This window comes from Globicephala melas, chromosome 13 (assembly GCF_963455315.2).
Source record: "Globicephala melas chromosome 13, mGloMel1.2, whole genome shotgun sequence".
Lineage (NCBI taxonomy): Eukaryota > Metazoa > Chordata > Mammalia > Artiodactyla > Delphinidae > Globicephala > Globicephala melas.
Genome location: NC_083326.1, coordinates 37,126,752 through 37,151,242, shown reverse-complemented (window position 1 = coordinate 37,151,242; position 24,491 = coordinate 37,126,752).

The following is a 24,491-nucleotide window of genomic DNA, read 5'->3' as shown; positions in this document are numbered from 1 at the left end:
GCTGTAGATCATGTTCCCATCAGCTGTCCTTTTTTTTTTTTTTTTTTTGCAGTACGCAGGCCTCTCACTGTTGTGGCCTCTCCCGTTGTGGAGCACAGGCTCTGGACGCACAGGCTCAGCAGCCACGGCTCACGGGCCTAGCCGCTCTGCGGCACGTGGGATATTCCTGGACCGGGACACGAACCCGTGTTCCCTGCATCAGCAGGCGGACTCTCAACCACTGCGCCACCAGGGAAGCCCCAGCTGTCCATTTTATACATAGTATCAATAATGTATATGAGTCAATCCCAGTCTCCCTTTCCTCCCACCCCACCCCTTTACCTCTTGGTATCCATATATTTGTTCTCTATGTCTGTGTCTCTATTTCTATTCTGCAACTAAGATCATCTATACCATTTTTCTAGATTCCATATATATGCGTTATTATACATTTGTTTTTCTCTTTCTGACTTACTTCACTCTGTCTGACATGTTCTAGGATCACCCACATCTCTACAAATGACCCAGTTCCATTCCTATTTATGGCTGAGTAATATGCCATTGTATATAGGTACCACTTCCTTATCAATTCATCTGTCGTTGGACATTTAGGTTGCTTCCATGATCTGGCTATTGTAAATAGTGCTGCTATGAACATTGGTGTGTATGTGTTTTTGGAATTATGGTTTTCTCTGGGTATATGCTCAGTAGTGGGATTGCTGGGTCATATGGTAGTTCTATTTTTAGTTTTTTAAGGAAACTCCATACTGTTCTCCATAGTGGCTGTATCAGTTTACATTTCCACCAACAGGGCAGGAGGGTTCCCTTTTCTCCACACCCTCTCCAGCATTTATTGTTTGTAGATTTTTCGATGATGGCCATTCTGATTGGTGGGATATGATATGTCATTGTAGTTTTGATTTGCATTTATCTAATAATTAATGATGTTGTGCATTCTTTTATGTGTTTGTTGGCAATCTGTATGTGATCTTTGGGGAAATATCTATTTAGGTCTTCAGCTTATGTTTGGATTGGGTTGTTTGTTTTTTTGATATTGAGCTGCATGAGCTGCTTGTAAATTTTGGAGATTAACCCTTTGCCAGTTGCTTCATTTGCAAATATTTTCTCCCATTCTCAGGGTTGTCTTTTGGTCTTGCTTATGGTTTCCTTTGCTGTGCAAAAGTTTGAAGTTTCATTAGGTCCCATTTGTTTATTTTTATTTCCATATCTCCAGGAGGTGGGTCAAAAAGGACCTTGCTGTGATTTATGTCAGAGTGTTCTGCCTATGTTTTCCTCTAATAGTTTGATAGTGTCTGACCTTACATTTAGGTTTTTAATCCATTTTGAGTTTATTTTTGTGTATGGTGTTAGGGAGGGTTCTAATTTCAAACTTTTACATGTAGCTGTCCAGGTTTCTCAGCACCACTTATTGAAGAGGCTGTCTTTTTTCTGATGCATAATCTTGCCTCCTTTATCAAAGATAAGGTGGCCATATGTGCTTGGGTTTATCTCTGGGCTTTCTATTCTGTTCCATTGATCTATATTTCTGTTTTTGTGCCAGTACCATACTGTCTTGATACCCGTAGCTTTGTAGTATAGTCTGAAGTCAGGGATCTTGATTCCTCCAGCTCAATTTTGCTTTCTCAAGATTGCTTTGGCTATTCGGGATCCTTTGTGCTTTCATACAAATCATGAAATTTTTTGTTCTAGTTCTGTGAAAAATGCCAGTGATAGTTTGATATGGATTGCATTGAATCTGTAGATTGCTTTGGGTAGTAGAGTCATTTTCACAATGTTGATTCTTCCAATCCAAGAACATGGTATATCTCTCCATCTATTTGTATCATCTTTAATTTCTTTCATCAGTGTCTTATAATTTTCTGCATACAGGTCTTTTGCCTCCTCTAGGTAGGTTTATTCCTAGGTATTTTATTCTTTTTGTTACAATGGTAAATGGGAGTGTTTTCTTAATTTCACTTACAGATTTTTCATCATTAGTGTATAGGATTGCAAGAGATTTATGTGCATTAATTTTGTATCCTGCTACTTTACCAAATTCATTGATTAGCTCTAGTAGTTTTCTGGTAGCATCTTTAGGATTCTCTATGTATAGTATCATGTCATCTGCAAACAGTGACAGCTTTACTTCTTCTTTTCCAATTTGGATTCCTTTTATTTCCTTTTCTTCTCTGATTGCTGTGGCTAAAACTTCCAAAACTATGTTGAATAAGAGTGGTGAGAGTGGGCAACCTGGTCTTGTTCCTGATCTTAGTGGAAATGGTTTCCATTTTTCACCATTAAGGATGATGTTGGCTGTGGGTTTGTCATATATGGCCTTTATTATGTTGAGGAAAGTTCTCTCTATGCCTACTTTCTGCAGGGTTTTTATCATAAATGGTGTTGAATTTTGTCGAAAGCTTTCTCTGCATCTATTGAGATGATCACATGGTTTTCTCCTTCAATTTGTTAATATGGTGTATCACATTGATTGATTTGAGTATATTGAAGAATCCTTGCATTCCTGGGATAAACCCCACTTAATCATGGTGTATGATCTTTTTAATGTGCTGTTGGATTCTCTTTGCTAGTATTTTGTTGAGGATTTTTGCATCTATGTTCATCAGTGATATTGGCCTGTAGTTTTCTTTCTTTGTGACATCCTTGTCTGGTTTTGGTATCAGGGTGATGGCTGCCTCTTGAATGAGTTTGGGAATGCTCCTCCCTCTGCTATATTTTGGAAGAGTTTGAGGAGGATAGGTGTTAGCTCTTCTCTAAATGTTTGAAAGAATTCGCCTGTGAAGCCATCTGGTCCTGGACTTTTTTTTGTTGAAAGATTTTTAATCACAGTTTCAATTTCATTACTTGTGATTGGTCTGTTCATATTTTCTATTTCTTCCTGGTTCAGTCTCGGAAAGTTGTGCATTTCTAAGAATTTCACCATTTCTTCCAGGTTGTCCATTTTATTTGCAAATAGCTGCTTGTAGTAATCTCTCATGATCCTTTGTATTTCTGCAGTGTCAGTTATTACTTCTCCTGTTTCATTTCTAAATCTATTGATTTGAGTCTTCTCCCTTTTTTTCTTGATAAGTCTGGCTAATGGTTTATCAATTTTGTTTATCTTCTCAAAGAACCATCTTTAATTTTATTAATCTAAATTTAAATTTCCTTCAAATGAAGTTTGCTTCATTTCTTTTTCATGTATTTCTGATTTGAACTTTATGATTTCTTTCCTTCTGTTAACTTTGAGGTTTTTTTTCCTTCTTTCTCTAATTGCTTTAGGTGTAAGTTTAGGTTGTTTCTTTGAGGTGTTTTTGTTTCTTAAAATAGGATTGTATAGCTATAAACTTCCCTCTTAGAACTGCTTTTTCTGCATCCCATAGGTTTTGGGTCATTGTGTTTTCATTGTCATTTGTTTCTAGGTATTTTTTTATTTCCTCTTTAATTTCTTCAGTGATCTCTTGGTTATTAAATAGTGTGTTGTTTAGCCTCTATGTGTTTGTATTTCTTACAGATTTTTTCCTGTAATTGGTATCAGTCTCATAGCATTGTGGTCAGAAAAGATGCTTGATATGATTTCAATTTTCTTAAATTTACCGAGGCTTGATTTGTGACCCAAGATATAATCTATCCTTGAGAATATTCCATGAGCACTTGAGAAGAATGTGTATTCTGTTGTTTTTGGATGGAATGCCGTATAAATATAAATCAAGTCCATTTTGTTTAATGTAAAATTTAAAGCTTGTATTACCTTATTTATTTTCATATTGGATGATCTGTCCACTCGTGAAAGTTGGGTGTTAAAGTCCCCTACTATGATTGTGTTATTGTCAATTTCACCTTTTATGGCTGTTAGTATTTGCCTTATGTATTGATGTGCTCCTATGTTGGGTGCATAAATATTTACAATTGTTATATCTTCTTCTTGGATTGATCCATTGATCATTACGTAGTGTTCTTCTTTGTCTCTTGTAATAGTCTTTTTATAAAAGTCTATTTTGTCTGATATGAGAATTGCTACTCCAGCTTTCTTTTGATTTCCATTTGGGTGGAATATCTTTTTCCATCCCCTCACTTTCAGTCTGTATGTGTCTCTAGGTCTGAAGTTGGTCTCTTGTAGACAGCATATATATGGGTCTTGTGTTTGCATCCATTCAGCCAATCTATGTCTTTTGTTTGGAGCATTTAATCCATTTACATTTAAGGTAATTATCAATATGTATGTTCCTATTACCATTTTATTAATTGTTTTGGGTTTGTTATTGTAGGTGTTTTCCTTCTTTTGTGTTTCCTGCATAGAGAAGTTCCTTTAACATTTATTGTAAAGCTGGTTTGGTGGTGCAGAATTCTCTTAGCTTTTGTTTGTCTGTAAAGGTTTTGATTGCTCCATCAAAACTGAATGAGATACTTGCTGGGTAGAGTAATCTTGGTTGTAGGTTTTTCTCCTTCTTCATTTTAAATATGTCCTGCCACTCCCTTCTTGCTTGCAGAGTTTCAGCTGAAAGATCAGCTGTTAACCTTATGGGGTTTCCCTTGTGTGTTATTTTTCCTTTGCTGCTTTTAATATTTTTTCTTTGTATTTAATTTTTGATACTTTGATTAATATGTGTCTTGGCCTGTTTCTTTTTGAATTTAACCTGTATGGGACTCTCTGTTCTTCCTGGACTTGACTAGCTATTTCCTTTCCCATATTAGGGAAGTTTTCAACTATTATCTCTTCAAATATTTTCTCAGTCCCTTTCTTTTTCTCTTCTTCTTCTGGGACCCCTATATTTTGAATGTTGGTGCGTTTAATGTTGTCCCAGAGGTCTCTGAGTCTGTCTTCAATTCTTTTCTTTCTTTCTTCTTTATTCTGCTCTGCCATAGTTATTTCCACTATTTTATCTTCCAGGTCACTTATCCGTTCTTCTGCCTCAGTTATTCTGCTATTGATCCTTTCTAGAGAATTTTTAATTTCATTCATTGTGTTTTTCCTCAGTTTTTGTTTGCTCTTTACTTCTTCTACAACCTTGTTAAACGTTTCTTGTATTTTCTTCATTCTATTTCCAAGATTTTGGATCATCTTTACTATCATTATTCTGAATTCTTTTTCAGGTAGACTGTCTATTTCCTCTTCATTTGTTAGATCTGGTGGGTTTTGCCTTGCTCCTTCATCTGCTGTGTGTTTCTCTGTCTTCTCATTTTGCTTAACTTTCTGTGTTTGAGGTCTCCTTTTCTCAGGCTGCAGCTTCGTAGTTCCCGCTGTTTTTGGTGTCTGTCCCCAGTGGCTAAGGTTGGTTCAGTGGGTTGTGTAAGCTTTCTGATGGAGAGGACTAGTGCCTGTGTTCTGGTGGATGAGGCTGGATCTTGTCTTCCTGGTGGGCAGGTCCATGTCTGGTCATGTGTTTTGGGGAGTCTTTGGCCTTATTATGATGTTAGGCAGCCTCTCTGCTAATGAATGGGGTTGTGTTCCTGTCTTCCTAGTTGTTTGGTATAGGGTGTCCAGCACTGTAGCTTGCTGGTCGTTTAGTGGAGCTGGGTCTTAGCATTGAGATGGGATCACTGGAAGATATTCGCTGTTTGATATTACGTGGAGCTGAGAGGTCTCTTTTAGACCAGTGTCCTGAACTTGGCTCTCCCACCTCAGAGGCACAGCCCTGAGGCCTGGCTGGAGCACCAAGAGCCTGTCCTCCACACGGCTCAGAATAAAAGGGAGAGAAAAAAAAAAGAAAGAAGAAGATAAAGTAAAATAAAGTAAAATAAAATAATTAAATAATAAGTATATTAAGAAAAAAATTTTTGTAGAAAAAATTTTTTTAAAGTAATAAAAAAGAAAAAAACTAAAACGGACAGACAGAACCCTAGCACAAATGGTAAAAGCAAAGCTATACAGACAAAATCACACACAGAAGCATACACATGCACACTCACAAAAAGGAAAAAAAAAATATCATTGCTCCCAAAGTCCACCTCCTCAATTTGGGATGATTCGTTGTCTATTCAGGTATTCCACAGATGCAGGGTATATCAAGTTATTGTGGAGATTTAATCCGCTGCTTCTCAGGCTGCTGTGAGAAATTTCCCTTTCTCTTCTTTGTTTACACAGCTCCTGCGGTTTAGCTTTGGATTTGGCCCCGCCTCTGCATGTAGGTTGCCTGAGGGCGTCTGTTCTTCCCTCAGACAGGATAGGGTTAAAGGAGCAGCTGATTTGGGGGCTCTGGCTCACTCAGGCCGGCGGGGGGAGGGAGGGCTATGGATGCCGGGCGAGCCTGCGGTGGCAGAGGCCGCTGTGACGTTGCACCAGCCTGAGGCGCTCCGTGTGTTCTCCAGGGAAGTTGTCCCTGGATCACGGGGCCCTGGCAGTGGTGGGCTGCACAGGCTCCCATGGGGGGAAGTGTGGATAGTGACCGGTGCTTGCACACAGGCTTCTTGGTGGCGGCAGCAGCAGCCTTAGCGTCTCATGCCTGTCTCTGGGGTCCGCTCTGTTATCTGCAGCTCACGCCCGTCTCTGGAGCTCCTTTAAGTGGAGCTTTGAATCCCCTCTGCTCGTGCACCAGGATACAAAGAGGCAAGAAAACGTCTCTTGTCTCTTCGGCAGCTCCAGACTTTTCCCCGGACTCCCTCCCGGCTAGCTGTGGCTCACTAGCCCTCTTCTGGCTGTGTTCACGCAGCCAACCCCAGTCCTCTCCCTGGGATCATACTGAAGCCCAAGCCTCAGCTCCCAGCCCCCGCCCGCCCCGGTGGGTGAGCCGACAAGCCTCTCGGGCTGGTGAGTCCTGTTCGGCACCGATCCTCTGTGCCGGAAACTCTCTGCTTTGCCCTCTGCACCCTGTTGCTGCGCTCTCCTCCGTGGCTCCGAAGCTTCCCCTCTGCCACCTGCAGTCTCCACCCGGGAAGGGGCTTCTAGTGTGTGGAAACCTTTCCTCCTTCACAGCTCTCTCCCACTGGTGCTGGTCCCGTCCCTATTTTTTCCCTGTTTTTTCTTTTGCCCTACCCAGGTACGTGGGGAGTTTCTTGCCTTTTGGGAGGTCTGAAGTCTTCTGTCAGCGTTCAGTATGTGTTCTGTAGGAGTTCTTCCACATGTAGGTGTATTTCTTATGTATTTGTGGGAAGGAAGGTGATCTCCACGTCTCACTCTTCGGCCATCTTGAAACTCCTCCTTCTGGCCATTTTTGTATTGGATTGTTTGTTTTTTTGACACTGAGCTGTTTATATATATTGGAGATTAACCCTTTGTCAGTTGCTTCATTTGCAAATATTTTCTTCCATTCTCGGAGCTGTCTTTTCATCTTGTTTATGGTCTCCTTTACTGTACAAAAGCTTTTAAGTTTCATTAGGTCCCATTTGTCTATTTTTGTTTTTATTTTCCATTACTCTAGGAGGTGGGTCAAAAAGGATCTTACTGTGGTTTATGTCAAAGAGTGTTCTGCCTATGTTTTCCTCTAAGGGTTTTATAGTGTCTGGTGTTACATTTAGGTCTTTAAGCCATTTTGAGTTTATTTTTGTGTATGGTGTAACACTGTATTTTTGTCTTTTGTAAGAAACATGCCACCTCTCCTCTTGTCTTATCTCCCTTAGATTTTCTAGTGTGTAAGCTCCATGACTTGCCCACAGTATAGACTTCTGAATCAATACTCTTCAGAAATACCTGGATTTCATTTTGGTTTTACATCTCCAAAATAGAGCTAACATATGGATCTTTCCAGCCCACTCCAAGGATTGTTCTGAGGAGTAGCTAAAATTTTCTGAGGTAGTGAGCATAGAACCATTTTATAAACTACAAAGCACCAACCACACACACTTGTTTCAACACAAACATTTATTAGACATCTAACATTGCCGAGGACATAAAGAGGAGAAATGATCACTGCTGTCAAAGAGATTGCATTCCAGGAAAAGTAGATATGTAAACAGAAAATAATCTCAGTATAATGCAAAGCACTTGACCACTAAAGTATGACCACACTACAAACACAGGCGAAGGGGTGGATGGAGGTCACGGGTGTTTCTGGTGTTAGAAGATGGATCAGATTGACCAAACTTTGGAGGATAAGATGGGAGACACATATTCCAGGCAATGGGTTCAACAGAGGCAAGTACAGGGATGATTCTTATTTATTGAAGGAATAAATGAATTAATTCCTGGAAAAACTCTGCCTCTAGGTAAGGCAGTCCCTAAATTGACTCACATGGGTTATTCTGATGATTCTCATGGTCCAGTTAGGAAGCATCTTCTGAAACTCACTCCCTTGACTTTGCTCTGCCATATGCTACTTAACCAGAATTTATATAGAACTTCTGACACTCACTGGACAACTTTTTCTTTTAAAAATTTAAATGTTATAAATAGGTATCATATATTATGGTTTAAATAAACTTGCAAGTTGGTTATTACTATTTCCATTTTAGAAATCAAAACAACTGGCTAAATAACTGCATCACAGTCAAACAGCCATAGTGTTAGAGCAGGAATTTGAACCCTTGTCCTACACATGCAAGAAGCAATGTGCTCTCTGCCTGTGAGCTGGAGCATGTGACTAGGGAGGGTCAAGAGGGAGACTGGAGCAGTGGCTCAGTTAGTTTTTGTTTTAGGATAATGGCCTAAGTGGTCAGTGGAAAGATCAGACAGTTTTCAAGAGGACCAGAAAGTATCACTTGTTTCTTCTCAAGGTAATGGTTTCCAATGCCAGGGAGGGGACTTTATTCCCCATCAACACTTCGAGTGCATCCTACAGGTCTCACCACTGCTCCCCCACCTCTAGTCACAGAATAGTTTCCAAGGCAGTAAACCTTGACTTTGTGCTTGACTATAAGACAAAGTCATAGATTCATGTCTGATTCCTCTTAGTTCTCTATTGGGCCTTGCATAGAGCTGTCACATTCTAGAGGACCAATTAAAATTTAATGAATGGACAGAGAGATGGATGAGTAAATGAATAAATTTAGGTCTCAGCAGCACAGGTGATTTTCTACGAATGCACTTCTTCTCGGTTTACAGCCAAATGCTCCACACCCAAGAATTCATCCAGCATAACCATGACTTTCAACTTCCAAATCAAAACTCACCACCTCGAGGAAGACTTCCCTAATCAGCCTTGGATTTTCTCTTACCTATCCAGTCTCATTGTTTATCATTGTTTGCCTCGAACCTTTCCCTTCTATTACACCCTTCTTCTATTCCCTTTAAACACTTTGCTCCAATATTACTGAACTACTGCAAGATTTCCATCTATCTTTTTAGATGCTCTTCCTTGGGCTGGAACACCCTGCTCTCTGTCATTCTCTCCTTTTCATCAGGTAGGTATCAATCTAGAAGCCTTCCCTGATCCTCTTGTCCCAAATCTAAGTTAGATGCTCTTTATTTGAACTCCCAAGACTCATGAATTTCCCTGCCCTTAATTGCCTATTTGCTTCTTCATTTTCTCCACTAAACTGTAGGCACCTTCAGAGTGGGGAACTTAATTTATGGTCCCAGGAACAAGGACAGTGTCTGGCCCACACTCGGTGTTCAAAATATACCTATTTCAGTAATGAATGAATAGACAAATACAACCAAACTCTGTGAATGTGTGAGAGTGGGTGTCCCTGTGTTTGGGTAACACCTTCTCACAGAAATGTTGCTCTCAAGCCATAAAAAGTGACCGAGTCAGAAGATGGGAAAGACGCTTATGAGGCTTCTATGTAATTTTAACGGACCTTTTATGTATCTTACTTCATTAATAAAGGAAGAATGGAATACTCCAGCATTTTTTCTCCCATCTGTATTCAAATACAACAGAATTTCTCCCCAGTAAAATTTCAGGGTAAATTAATGATTTTCATTTTCTCAGAAAACCCATTTTTCTTGAATGGATAGACAGCTGACCCAATGCATAAATGTGATTTCCTGCTTAATAAAGGAAATGGGTTGATATGGTGCACTGTAGAATGACCTTTGGTCTTGTCATGAATCTTTGGATTCAGTGGGGTCACCCTCTGTAGGGGCAGGTGTGGGGTCATGATGCAGGTGCTCCTGCTTTGGGAGTCAGTCAGTTCCTGCTGGTTTTGACATTCTCAATCAGTCCATGGTGAATGGGGTCTCAGTTTAACCTGTTGGGTGACTGTCCTCCTTTTGTTGTCTGTCAGCTATGGCTGGCTTTGTCTTGACACATAAAACAGTGGCTTTGAAGGCAGTTTTCTGTAGGTTTTCATAAGCACTTAAACATCCCATCCTTGACAGCCAATAAGCTTAATAAATGTGCTTCTGGAAGATGCAGAGAAAAGGGGAGAAGTGCGTTGAATAGAGGGCTGGCTACAGATACCTGTAAGGGAAGGGCAAGAGAGACAGCTGCCCCGTGACTGCTGGATACTCTGGAGACCAGATCAGAAAGTTCTTTCCCCATGTAGGAGATGAAAGTTTGTGAGAGGTCCACAGGAAATGCAGTAAAGACCAGGGTCCCTGGAGGTGGTCTGTGGTCAGAAGAGGAGCCCTAGCAGGGCCTATAGAGAAGACCAAGAACCTCTTCAGATGTTGTGGTATCCTCATCTCATTCTACCTTGACCTTGGAGCTGCATTAAATGAGGTGTGGTTGAGGCAGAGGGATGGAAATCTATGGCTAAGAGGGTTCCACAAACCAAGACATCCTTGGACAGTAATTCCACAGTTGTTAACACCTAGAAGGCAGCAAATTCTGGCTATAGGCCAGTTTTACATGAGTTCCAGCAGGAAACAGAATGAAAGAAGTTATAGTGTCTATTTATAGAAGAGTGGGGATATGGAGGGAAAACACACATGATGACTGACTGTTGCTATCCAGGTTATAGCAACAATTAGGCAGTTACCACACTTGACTTGAAGGAACAGAGGTGGAGGCAGTGTCTAGACCCTGGAAAGAGAGAGTTGTAGTGGAGGGGGCATTCAACAATTGTTGTGACCTTTGGTCGAGGGAGGCAGCCAGCCTGAGGTTGCCCTGGAGGGAGGGAGCCAGGACAATAAGTACCCCTTAGATATGTGTTCCATGTGTCCCATTGGCTAGACCCAATCAGAAGACAGAAGGCAAGGGAAACCATCTATATAGTTGATTAGGGCTCAGAGCAAGTAAGGCAGAGAAAGATGCAAGATGTATCTGGAGGGGAAATGGAAAATAGTCCATATGCATGTACTATCTCATTTAATGCTCACAGAAATCCCACCAGGAAGGTATTATTATGCCCATTTTACAGAGGAGAAAACTGCTGCACAGAGAGGTTAAAAAACTTGCCCCAATACATACAATAAGCAGTAGAACGAGGCTTTGAACACAGGCAGACCTCTGGGGCCTAACCCTGTAGCCACTATTCTAAGCTAAGAAATCAGCGGTTGAAAGAATTCCTTTCAGGGGGATACAGTGTTTTCTTTTCCTTCATTTATGAGTATCATGCTTTTGAACCTTGTTTAGACTGTTTGGGTTTGACTCCATCTGGGCCTGGATCTCCAGGAGCTGGAGGTAGGCAGGTATGAACGTGGGAACAATCCTCTTGGTTTAGAGTCCTGGGGGGAATTGAGGATCTTTACTACTCAAGTTGAGGCACACGGTAAGAATAGATACCACAAGTGAGAATCAAATGGAGTGAAAAGAACTGGCAGTCATGGCCTAGGTATCCCTAACTTTGGAGTTCAGTGATTTTCAGTAACTGGTTACAGTGGATTCTGTGGTGGCCTGTGTTTCTCCTGAAGATTCCCATCCCCTGGTATACACATACACACACCTTCTCTTAGTTATTCAATCAACATCAATCTAAGTACTGCTGTGAAGGGATTCTGCAGATGTAATTATGTTCCAAATCAGTTGACCTTAGGATATGGAGATTATCTGGATGTTTCTGGCCTTACCATATGAACCTTTCAATCTGGGTCATTGAAACCATTGATGTTGGAAGTCAGAGATTCAGATTATAGGGGATTCAGTCCAAGGGAGATTCTCCAGTGTGTGTGGGGTGCTACTTGGCAAGGAATGTAGGCAGCCTCTAGGAGCTGAGAGTAGGCCTGTCTGATAACAAGGAAACAGGAATCTCAGTCCTACAACTATGGGGACCTGAATTCTGCCAACAAATTAAATGAGCTCAGAAGCAAGTTCTTCCTTAAGCCTTCAGATAAAAACATAGCCCAGCTGTCTCCTTGACACTAGCCTTGTGAAACTCTAAGCTGAGAACTCAGCCAAGTCCAACTAAACTTCTGAACTACAAAACTGTGAGCTAATAAATGTGTGCTTTTTTAAAAAAATTAAGTATAGCTGATTTACAATGTTGTATTAGTTAGTTTCTGGTGTACAGTAAAGTGATTCAGTACAGTAAAGTGATATACTTTTTCATATTCTTCTCCATTACGGTTTACTACAGGATGTTGACTATACTGACCTGTTCTGTACAGTACGACAGTGCTGCTTATCCATTCTGTATATAATAGTTTGTATCTGCTAATCCCAAACTCCCAATCCATCCCTCCCCAACCTCCGCCCAAATGTATGCTGTTTTAAGCCTGTAAATCAGTGCATTCATAACTTTTTATGTATCAATAGGAAACTAATATAAGTTTCAAGTTACTCATTCTCCTGGCTGTTTGGAATACTCAGAACCACGTTTCTCTCCAGAAATCATCTTGGACTGGAGGAAGCTTCCTGGCCAAGTTTTGTCCCTTATTTGATGGCAGCCTGCCTCTGATGACTGACTGATACAGAAATACAAAGTCTTGAGCTTCTTGCCTCCATTTGGAACAACTCTGAAGGGCCATCCCAGCTTTTGAGTTGCCTGTAGGAAGGTGAGGTGCCTCTGGTCTTGTGCAATTTAACTTCTCTTCCTGCCCAGTTCTGCTGGCCTTACCCCCTCACAGATGGTCTTCCTGAGAGCAGGTCTCATTAGGCTTTTGCATGCAAATCCCCATTGCAGACTCTTTCCTCATGGAAACCATATTTAAGGCAATGCAGTAGATGAATGTGGAATGGTGGAGGAGAGCCAAGATGAGTTTTGTCCCATAAAAGTCCAGATGCACAGAGCAGATTCCTGCAAGGAATGGTAAAACAATAATGTCAGGCACCACACGATAAAGGGCCTGCATGTGTAGCCCAAACTTAGAGGGACCATGTATTTGAGTTATCTCAGAACAGACTCTGTGTATACCTGTTGTCCTGGTGGTGATACTTAACAGCTACCTGTTTGACTCTTAAAAGTGTTCCAGTTTGGATGGTGAATAACACGGTCTGTGTTCCCAGAGTTTATGACTGTGGGAGTGCAGAGGATGAAGGACCAGCATGGGCTGGGGTGGGCTGACGAGTAGAGAAGTCCACATCAGGTGGCTTCCGAGCTAGACATTGAGGGATGAGCAGGATCCATGGAAGTACTCAGGTATCCTTTAGGTAGAAAAGGTAGAAATGCATGAATGCAGAAGGACTGCTAGGAATACATACGTGTGTGTAGGAATACATAAGTGGGGAGCAGCAGCAGCCAGAGGAGAAAGCTTTCATTGTTAGAATGACATAAGGAGCTGGTTAGTGGTGTCATTTTATGGGTATATAAAACAAGGAAATCTATACACACTGGTCATAGAGGAGATGAGTGCCCACATACAGAATCATATGACATTTCCTCATATGTCTTGGGGAAAATCCAAAGGAGGAAAGGAAAAGACGGCTCACCTCCCACTTTCTGAGGCCAGAACTTATCTGCTTATCTGGGCAGCATTATTGTTTTTCTCTAAGCCAATTTGCTTATTTGTCCTGTAAAGATGCCTTAGTGTATTGATGATGAAAATCATGATGTTGATGACCATTCCTTATTTTTGCAGCTCTTAAAACACTTTCGAAGTTGTTTCACACTCATTATTTCATACAATCCAAGATTCTCTTGTCTTCAGCACTGTCCTGTGTAAAAGGTGGGGCAGTATTATTTTTCTCATTCGACGGAAAAGATGAAGTCATTGATTGAAAGAGTTCTCAAGTGTAACAGATGTGGAGCTCATACTGGAACCCGAGTATGGCGGCTTCCACAACAATGGTCTTTCCACTACATTGTGAGAAGATAATGGTGGATCTTTGCCCAGCAGTGGCCTGGTAAACACATCACTGCATTGATCCCTTCCCTTCCTAGAGTTTGGGTGCTCATTAGATCCACAATTGAATGCTGTCCCTGCCACCACAGATACACACAACAGAGTTTACTGAACTGTACACTGAAAGATTTTTGTGGAGGTGGATGGAGGTTATGTCTCTTCTGAGTAAATGAGGTTATTTCATTCCAGCTGGGATAGGAATATTAAAGGAGGAATAGTTTAACTTAGTGCCTGTTATACACTTTAAGTCCAATCTTGGCCAATTACGTCCAACCCTGCAAAGGAAGGAGCAACAAGCTTGAATGAGGGCATTGACCTGAGCGTGGCAATTCCCTGCCTGAGGCCACAGATGGTAGAGATGAAGCTAGAAAGTGGCCCTGGTTCTGTCTGTGTCCACATTCAGCACCTTTTCTGCTCAGCCACCTTGGCTCTCTGGACTCCAGTGGTCTCAGTGGGAATCAAGGTAAGGACCCCTAGGGCTGTGGCTCTTTCTGTAGCCTTAGAGCCCTTTGAGGATGTGGTATTTTTAGCTAGAGAACTTCTCGCTGGAAAAATGCACATTTTCCCAATATTTTGTATTAAATTTCATGGGGTTAATGGACTGCTAAAACTACTCTGTAGTTTCCAGGTCAGGAACTCCTGCCCTAGGGGAGGGTAAAACTGAAGAAAACAGGAACAGAAAAGTTTCAGTAGCTCACCGTGGCCACCTGGGGCGTTTCATTTTTAAGCTCATCTCTGCTGGAGCTTAAAGGGTTTGGGTGTTTGTCTTAATAAAACAGGTTATTACCTAAAAGGCTATTAAAGCAGCAGGAGAGAAGGCTGAGCCATCTGCTGGGCAGAGTGGCAATCCACTCTTCTCTCTAGCAAACCCAAGCTCTGGAGAAGTCTCAGTTACGGACAGTAAAGGTTATTTTAGAGTATGAAGTTTTTGGCAGTAACGAAGCTGGGCATTTTCTATTACTCATGCGCCCTTTCACCCTCTCCCTCTTTAGATTAACTGTCCCAAAGCAGTCAACTTAACGTTCACGTTTTCCTGGATGAGGCTTCTGTCCCAAGGCTGTGTTAAGATGATGAAATATATCAAATCCAAAAACAACAAAAAAGGCTTTTTAGGACATCTTCAAAACTGACTTGGATCAATTTTTGAGATGGCCAGAAAAAAGTATATCTGACTATGAAGAGTCTACTGATGTCTAATCACAATTTCAAGAACAGAGTTTTAAATATTTATATATTTCTGTGGGGACTCCTCATTACCTCTTTCTATAGTAGTACAGCCCCACCTGATATCATCCAGACTTCCTACCCCACTGTATCTGTCATTGCTTCTGGAGAAGCATCTTTAGTCCCATTCAGATCCATTTTCTGAGTCTACTCCTGAAAAGGCCATCCCCTAGCCATCTAGAGCTCCCCTGCCCCTCCTGCCAATCATCCCCCATCCATCAAGCACTGTGAGGTGCGAAAGGGTCTGGGAAATCTGTAGATCTTGTGTGCCTCCTACTCTTCACCTCGCTGAGCCACATTTGCAATAGGGGATGGTAGTTCCTATGTTGTATTACTGTTTTATGAAAATTAAATAATATATGTAAAGTGAATGGCACTAATAGCTACTCTTAGCTTCTTTCCTCAAGGCCATAGAAAGTACTGTCTCTTTCAGAAGATCCTCCTGGAAGCTGAGTCCAGAATTACATTTCTTCCTCTCTCTTATCTGCTCAGTTGCCATAACAAAATAACACAGGCTTGGTGACTCAAACAGAAATGAATTTTCACCCAGTTGTGGAGGCTGTGTTTTCCGGATCGAGGTCCAGCAGGGTGGGTTTCTGGTGAGAGCTCTCTTCTTGGCTTGCAGGCAGCTACCTTCTTAGCAAGTCCACATAGGGCCCCTCCTGAGCATAGGCATGTGGAGAGAGAGGAAGAGCAAGCTCTCGGGTGTCTCTTCTTATACTGATGTTAATCAATCTGTGCCACCCTTATCACCCCTTTAAACTTAATTACTTTCTTACTCTCAAAACAACCACCCTAGGAGTTCACTAGGGCTTCAGCATATGAATTTAGGGGGACCCACATCCATTCAGTCCATATCACCCTCCAATGTAGAATTTCCTTTGTCTTTATAACAAACACCTTCACATTTTAACATTTAAATATTTCCCATGGCCTCCTTGCATGAAATATGTATTTCCAGCTAAGACGGTGAGCCTCAGAGGACAGGGACCTGTTTCTCCCTCTTATATATGACTAGCATGAGACAGGGCATTTTTTAGGGTTAATAAATACTAGTTAATGAACTGGCTGGTTGTTTTCCTAACATAGAGCCAACCAACTTGACCTCTGTTTCAAGGACCGTGGAAGTGTCTTGAGAGGATGTGTAATTCAGGATTGGCTAGGTTATGCATTAGTCATAAATAATCCCCAAATCTCAGTGACAAAGTAGCAAAATATTTTTCCTCTTCATGCTATGTAGCCACCATGGAACGTTGTGGGGAGGAGAATATATTCATTGTAGTCATCCAGGAACCCAGGCAGTTTCCACCTCAGGCACTGCTAGTTGCTATGACAGAGAGAAAAAGCATTGTAGTGTCTGGCATCATAATCAAAGGCTCACCAGCCACAGTTCATTGGTCAGAACTAACTGTATGACCCCATCCAACCAGGGACAGGGGCAGGCAGTACAATCCTACCATGTGTCCAGAAGGCAGAGAACTGCAGATATTTGTTGAATATTACTAGTGACTACCACAGAGGAGAGACAGATGTTCAGTTTTCCAGAAAGCAGAAAAGTTGACCATCATTTTTTATTTATCTTCTAAAACAAAATGATGGTCTTATGGTCTTCTAAGCAAGTTGGAGACTGGCTTCAACCTACTCCCCCCTTTCCAGGCAGAATCAGCCAAATTTTACACTGTCTGTGAAGCCTGTATTGGTAGCTCAGAGTTACAGCTTGTGATTAGAGGGACCCTTACTTTCCATCTAATCCAGGGACTTGTACAAAGACCCTAAGGCAATCCATACCCATGTGTTCAGGGAGGCCTGTAGGAAGGACTTTGGTCAGAGTGGGAGAGACCCTGAATCCCACCTTTGCTTCCTCTCTGTCTGACTTACATGTAGGGCTTCTTTGTAATATATATTCTACTCTATTCTATTCTATTTTATTCTATTCTTTTCTATTCTTTCTTTTTAATAATAAATGATGCTACAGAAAGAAGTCGAAAACCATGAAGGTGGTCCAACCACAGGACATAGATGATTCTACAACGCTGTTTCCAAAACCCAAAGCCAGACCTTAAGGACTGAATTGACACCTGCCTCTGTAGTGTCTGGCACAGCACCTCCCCTTCACTTCAGGACTCTACATCCCTGTCGTGATGATCATCGTTAAGCTAGATTTCAGGGCGCTCTCCTCGGCTGGGGAGCTGCATGCATTGCACACTTGGGCAGCCTCCTCACTGATCTGTGAAGCAGCGCATTAGCATTGCAAACGGAGGTACCTCCTCTCTGCATGAAGTCCAGTCCTTGGCTTCTTTGGACCAATATATTATTCAAAGTAAGCTAAGGAGGAATTAGAATTTTTTGTCTGCTGTGTTTCTAAAATCACAGAGTCCCCAAAAGCTTAGGATCCTTTTAAAGTTGTTTTCCTTTTGTTTCTTAAAAAAACTCTCTTTCTGAGCAAGCCAAGGGCTGATGAACTGTCACCACCCTCAGCACTTACATGCAGATATGGGAGAGTGACAAAGACCTTGATTACAGCTCCCTTTGCTTCATGAAGGACTAAACCATCCAGTTAAACCACAGAAAACACAAGAAATGGACTCCAACAAGTGATGATGGAGCCAGCTAGGCTACCTGGCTGGCCCTCCGTGTAGCCAGACTCCCCTTTCCAGGGGGCAGCACTGGTTCTAGGCTGGTAAAGGAGTCCTCAGTGGCTCCGGATGCTGTCTGCGCACAGACCGTCTTCCCTTCCTGCTGCCTGGGGTCTGAAACACTAGAGTTGGTGTTTCATCCCTCAGGTTTTGAGTTCAGTCCTTGTTAAAATGCCCCTATCACCAGTAGGGCTCCATGGTCAAGGTGTCATCATGCAGGGTCTCCTCAGTAAGAACAAGTGTGTGAGAGCAAGTGTCCCCAGGTGAGTGGGAGGTGACTGGAGGTCAGGTTACCCGGTTGGGAACGGTGGGTTAGGCAAGATTAACTTCAAAAGTACAAACTGGTGAAAACCTTCCACTTGGGGATCAATAGGCCCCATTCTTTCAGTGCAAGGATAACAAGTAAGTCTCAGCTCTTTTCTCTAAATCTATTTGTGGTAAACTTAGAAATCTTACTGAATAAAGCCTGGGGGCTAAAGAACAAGGGGGTCTATGCACCTGGAGTCCTCAGCACCAAAGACGTTCATTCATTCATTCATTAAACACATGACCAAACAGCAGCTACACTACATACATCTTCCCTAATGAAAGTGTAAAACCCACTGCAAACTCTCCTGATTTATTAAATCAAATTATTCAATTCAATCAGTAAAGACGAAAGCCCCTGTGCTGGGAGGAGGGGTACCTCTGCTTCAAGACTAGACAGTCCAGCCAGGAAAATGTAAAAGCTGTTTCACTGGGATTTAATGTCAGAAAAACAAGGAGCTAAAGGATGGTGCCTCAGGGCCTAGGGCCAGATCAACTTTCTTGGCTCAGCCCTCCAGCCCCTTGCCCACCCCATGGCACAGAGCAGAGACTGCAGATGTGTTTTCTAGGTATGAAAACACAGGTATTAATAAATGAACAAGTGAGTGGTAAGAACAGCAGTAGGGTGGCCTGATGTCAAAGGCTCCCTGACCCCCTTTTTGTTCTTGACCCTCAGGCTTCAGCAGGAAGAATCTAAAATTAACTAGAAATAGATTTTGAGAAAAGAGTTGATATATTTGCTATTCTGCTGTCAGAATAACAGAACCTAATGACTGCAAAACTGTGTTGGGTACATAGAAGTTTCTCAATAAATGTTTGCCAGAGCAGTGGGGTTTACCTAGTGTCATTCATTAAGACATCATAAGTGGGCTTCCCTGGTGGTGCAGTGGTTAAGAATCTACCTGCCAATGTAGGGGACACAGGTTTGAGCCCTGGTCCAGGAAGATCCCACATGCCATGGAGCAACTAAGCTCGTGTGCCACAACTACTGAGCCTGCGCTCTAGAGCCCATGTGCCCCAACTACTGAGCCTGCATGCCACAACTACTGAAGCCCGCATGCATAGAGCCCGTGCTCTACAACAAGAGAAGCCACCGTAGTGAGAAGCCTGCATACCACAATGAAGAGTAACCCCTGCTCGACGCAACTAAAGAAAACCCGTGTGCAGCAACGAAAACCCAACACAGACCTAAATAAATAAATAAATTTATTGAAAAAAAAAGACATAATAAGTATTTCTTTGTCCGTAACTTGTTATTGATGAACATTACCTTGTGAAGTTGGAGCCCAGGTGGGGTGTTTTGATAAAGAACAGAAAGAGAGGAAGAACCAGAGCTTTTTCGAGAAACTTGGATAAGGGGACTGAGGCCAAGTGGCCTGAGGCCAAGTGGCCTGAGGAGAGAGCTGTGGGCCTCAGAAAGCAGGGCATGTGGAGGATCTCATAGCATTCCTCCAGTGTCTCTCACAACCTCTGCAGCCTTGAATTCAATGATGGGCAAACAGACAACCTTGTTCCTCCCTGGTTCCCTCTCTCTCTGGACCATGGGAAACATCTGCATTTTTGTACTGAGCTTCAACAGGAAGCTGGCTTCCCCAACGTGGTGTGAGTGCCTGCAATACTGAGTTCCATGGGTGTTTATATAAATTTCTGAGCCATGTTATAACTGGGGGCTGTGTCACTAGGCTGCTGGGGCAGCTTCCCTGCCCCCCTCGAGTCTGTGTGTGTTGTGGATTAGCAATACAGCTTACAAGGCACTTCGCAACTGGGTCCAGATCAAGCACTTCAAGTATAGCTTCAACTTACAAATATTCAAATTAGCTCAAAATAATAATATAATAGTAATTCCTATAGTTGTCTCTTCTCCTTCCTCTTACTCATCCTCCTCCCCCTCCCCCTCTGCTTCTCCCCTTCCCCCTCCCCTTCCCCTCCCCCTCCCTCCCCTTTCTCCTCCTCCTCTCTTCTCCCTCCTCTCCCCCTCCCTCCCCTTCTCCCCTTCCTCCTCCCCCTCCCCTCCCCTTCCCCCTCCCCTCCCCTTCCCCCTCCCCTCCCCCTTCCCCCTCCCCTCCCCTTCCCCCTCCCCTCCCCCTTCCCCCTCCCCTCCCCTTCCCCCTCCCCTCCCCCTTCCCCCTCCCCTCCCCTTTCCCCCTCCCCTCCCCCTCCCTCCCCTTCTCCTCCTCCCCTCCCCTCCCCCTCCCTTCCCCTTTCTTCTCCTCCTCTTCTCCCCCTCTCTCCCCTCTTTTTCCTCCTCCTCCTCCTCTTGATTATTTTACTGCTCAGGTACTGAGTAGTCTTGGAATTCTGCTTACTGAGTCCTCCCATCCCTGCCCACTTCCTCCAATATACTTCAGCCTTTTATCCCTAAGGTTATATTCTTGTTATCCATGCTTTTGAAAGAAGTCTTTACTGGGGCAGGGGAGTGGCTCTGGCAATGCTTTCTACTGCACAATTGTGATAGAAGTTGTGCCCATAGAAAAGATGCCCACACCTTTCCAGTGACCATGATCAGCGTTTTTTTATTTTTTTGTTTTTTTTTCTGGCTTATCTTTCACCTCAGATAAACTTATTGTCATTTTAACAGATAAGAATTCAGGGACATCAGTTTTTCCCACCCCCAAATCAGTGGCAGCAGCAAGATTGGGCTTGGAGCCCTAGACCCTTCCATTATGTTCCTAAACTGTACCTAAAGTTATTGCAAATCAATAGACATTTTAAGTGAACACGATATTCTTACAAAGCAATTGCAACTTCAAACAGGATCCTCTAGTGCCCCCTCCTAGTTGGACTGCAACCTCCAGCACTTATTATAGTTTCTGTTACCCTTTATTATGTTTTCTTACAGGTTTTGATGAGACCTGAAATTCTTTGAGATTTACTTTGTAATAAATGTCCTTCAAGAGGCATGTACATTTTCTCTGGGTGAGACTTCTGTCTCATATTCACTGACACATAAAAAGGGATTGATTTCCTTTATAAATAATTAGCACAGAGCAGGCTCTGGGGGGACCAGACTCAGGACATGCATAGATTATGGGGATGGGAAAGGGAGGAGGCATAGAAGATGGAGGAAGAAGAGAAGGACATCTATAGTAGAGTCTGCAGGAAGGTTGAGGGAAGGTTTAACAGGGGATGACAATTGTCCACAGCAGAAGAGTCAGGATGTTCTGAAGAGATGGCCAAGCTTATCAAGTCCCTGGACTTTGATGTCAGGGACTGGGCTACATTAAGGCCTTTTTCTAGATGCTTCTGGGGATGCCCAGATGAGCAAGACCAGGAGAAACATAGAGCCATCAAGTTTCAGAGTTGACAGAATCTTAGAATTCATTTAGTATAATCTCCATCTAAAGCTTGAATTGCACAAGGACAGCCAATATACACCCTCTGCTTTGGCAGCACCCCCCAGGATACAAAAAGGTTTCCAGGGAGAATTAACCAATTCTGGTTTTGAACATTTCAGAATGGTGGAATTTTTATCCCTGTATTGACATGTAACTCCATGTAATTTCCATCCAGAGACCCTTGTTCTACCTTTGGAATTGTACCCATATGCTATGACCCTTCCCACATGGCAGGTTTTCAATTTTTTTGGTCTAATACCTCCAGAATCTTCTTGTCAACCTGAGCACCTCCGCAAACATCCTCCAGTCTTCCTCTGTCCTGCAGAGTGCTAGTGAATTCTGACCAGCAGTTTAGTGGAGGCAGGAGTGTCACTTATTATTTATTTATTTATGCTCTAGTAGTTTAAACTGAATGAAGTCATGTATTTACCATCTTATATTTGTGTAGAACAGTTTCTCTGTTAGATCTTATCTTTTGCTTATTGTTCAAATATCAAGAACTTCTTTTAGAAATGTGTTCTACCATTCAGTCATTCATTTAACAAATAATAATATTTGAGCACGACCATGTGCCAGGCACTCTTTTAGGGACTGGGTATATGCCAGTGAATAAAACAAAGTGCTTTCCTTCTTGAAGCTTACCTTCAAGTTGGATGAGAGAGATCATCAACAAATAAACAAGTAATATACGGAGTGAAACAAAACAGACTACGGTGTGAGGCAGAGCTGGGCAGAGGTTGCTTTTCATACAAAGTACATATGTGTGTTGTTATTTCATATACTATATATTTCAGCTTCCATATCTGCTCCATGCTTTATGTCATCCACAATCATGGGGAGACAATTTTGCATGATGATGATAACAACTGTCACCACTGCTAATGCTACCACAGCTTGTGACACCAGTACCACACATTCATGTCATCAACCACACAGGACAGAAGCTCTGGAAAGATCATGGACTCCATGTGACCAGTCCTACTGGATCTAAAAGCACTTCTTAGCTGTGTAACATGGCCAAGTTTTTTAAACTTTGAGCCTCAGTTATTTGTAAAATGGGGATTAAAATGATAGCCTTTAAGGTTGTACTGAGGATAAGATGAAATATTGTATGTAAAGCAAACTCTAGTTCATAGCAGAATTTGCTCATAATGAGCAAATGTAAGTTCTCATTCTTCTCCCCTTTCTATGTCTCCAGCCCGTATGCTGATAAAAATGTCTGTTTGAGAAAGGTTGAGAATTGAACCACTAAAAATCTCTCTAATATTCACCTTACTCAATAATTTAGGGTCTTTGAGCATGGTAGGCAGGTTTGGAGTCCATCTAATTATAGTACCAATTTCTCCATGCTTATATGTCTTTTTCCATAAGAGCATCAGATTAGGACAGTTACTAAAATTATTGTTGTATACGGAATGGGTTAGCTGGGTAAGGATGTATGGGTTTCAGATTGAATTGAATGGTAGAATATAAGATAAGATTGAACAAAATAGTCATAATCAGCATATGATACAGGAATGGACTGAGGTGAGATGGATTGGAATGGAGTATAGTGGGAGAGGATGAGATGGGATAAAATGTTCTGGAATGAAACAGGATTGGGGAGCCGAATAGTTAGGAAACGAAGTGGGTTGAGATCATGTGGGCAAGTAGAATGGTCAAAGAATGTCATTTTTTAGTTTCTTTACTCTCCTACATCCTTTTTCCACAGAGACTCTGAACATAACTGTCGTGAGCATCTTGAATCTCCGTGTGTTTTGCACAACCTGATGTCAGTGTTGACAGAGACTGCTGCCTTCAAGGGATTTATGCTGTCTCTTTAATGTCCCCCTTCTGTGGTGGCTTCACGGCCCTGCTGTCCAACTTAATATCCGCAGCTTGCCATTTCACACAGAGGCTCTCTTTTTCCCAGATGCACAGGGAATGGGAAGGGGTGTGAGGCCCCCTGTGTAGGACAGCTGTGTCTGTTTCTGGGATGGGTCTGGGCTGGGGTCCAGAGATTATTCTGCTCTTCGTCTTTCAACAATTTCTTGCACCAATAGTGTAGTCTCTCCAAGGGAATGTTATGTGCAGGGTCTATACGAGTTAAAGGAACTGGGATGTCCATGAACACTGCAGAGCACACGTTCTCTTGAAGGTGTTCTGACTCTTTAAAAGTGGGTATATTGGGAGCTTATGCTCCTGCACCCCTCTTTAGCTCCAGCAGGGGCTACATCATAGCCGAGTATCTCTTTCCTTGTGAGTGTTACATGGCACCTACTGGAGCAGTTCTGGCTGAAAATGATTTATCTGTCTTTATTTTCCTGCTCTGCCTTGTCTGAGCATCATCTGGGATTGTGGTTAGCAGGCAGTTGGAAGTTAAGATTCCTAGGCTGGGACTTGCCTGGGAATCGTTTCTCTCTATAGGCTCCTAAGGGGCTGATGTTACTGTTGAAAAGCTGGCCGTAGAGAATGTGTGTGTGTGTGATGTAAGTGTATTGGTTTTGAAGCCAGACAGCCTTGAGGGTCCTGGACACCCAGGACTAGGATGAAGCAAAATATTCACCTCAGGGGCATCTAGGTGCAGGGGCGGCATCTAGGTGCAGGGTCAGCATCTGAGCATGAGGGCCTCCTGACATTTTGCACCTTGGTTGACTCACTTGACTTACTCTACTTCTGCTTCTGCTTGAAGGGTTAAATTGTGATTCAGCTACTTCCTAGCTGGATCTTTGAGAGAGTCATTTAACCTCACTTAGCCTGATTTTCCTCATCTGTAAAATAGGCAGCCTATGCTTACCCCTGAGAATTTCAGTGAAGATAAGGTGAAATAGCACAAGTAAGACATCAGCTACAGGGAGTACTTATAGAACAGTATCTTTCTACTTTCAGTATCCATCCCTCCCTGAAAAACAACAACACAACAAAGTAGCCAATAAGAGAGCAACAAAGATATAAGTACAGTGGTTTAGGGGCTACAGTTGATTTTCTCTTGAA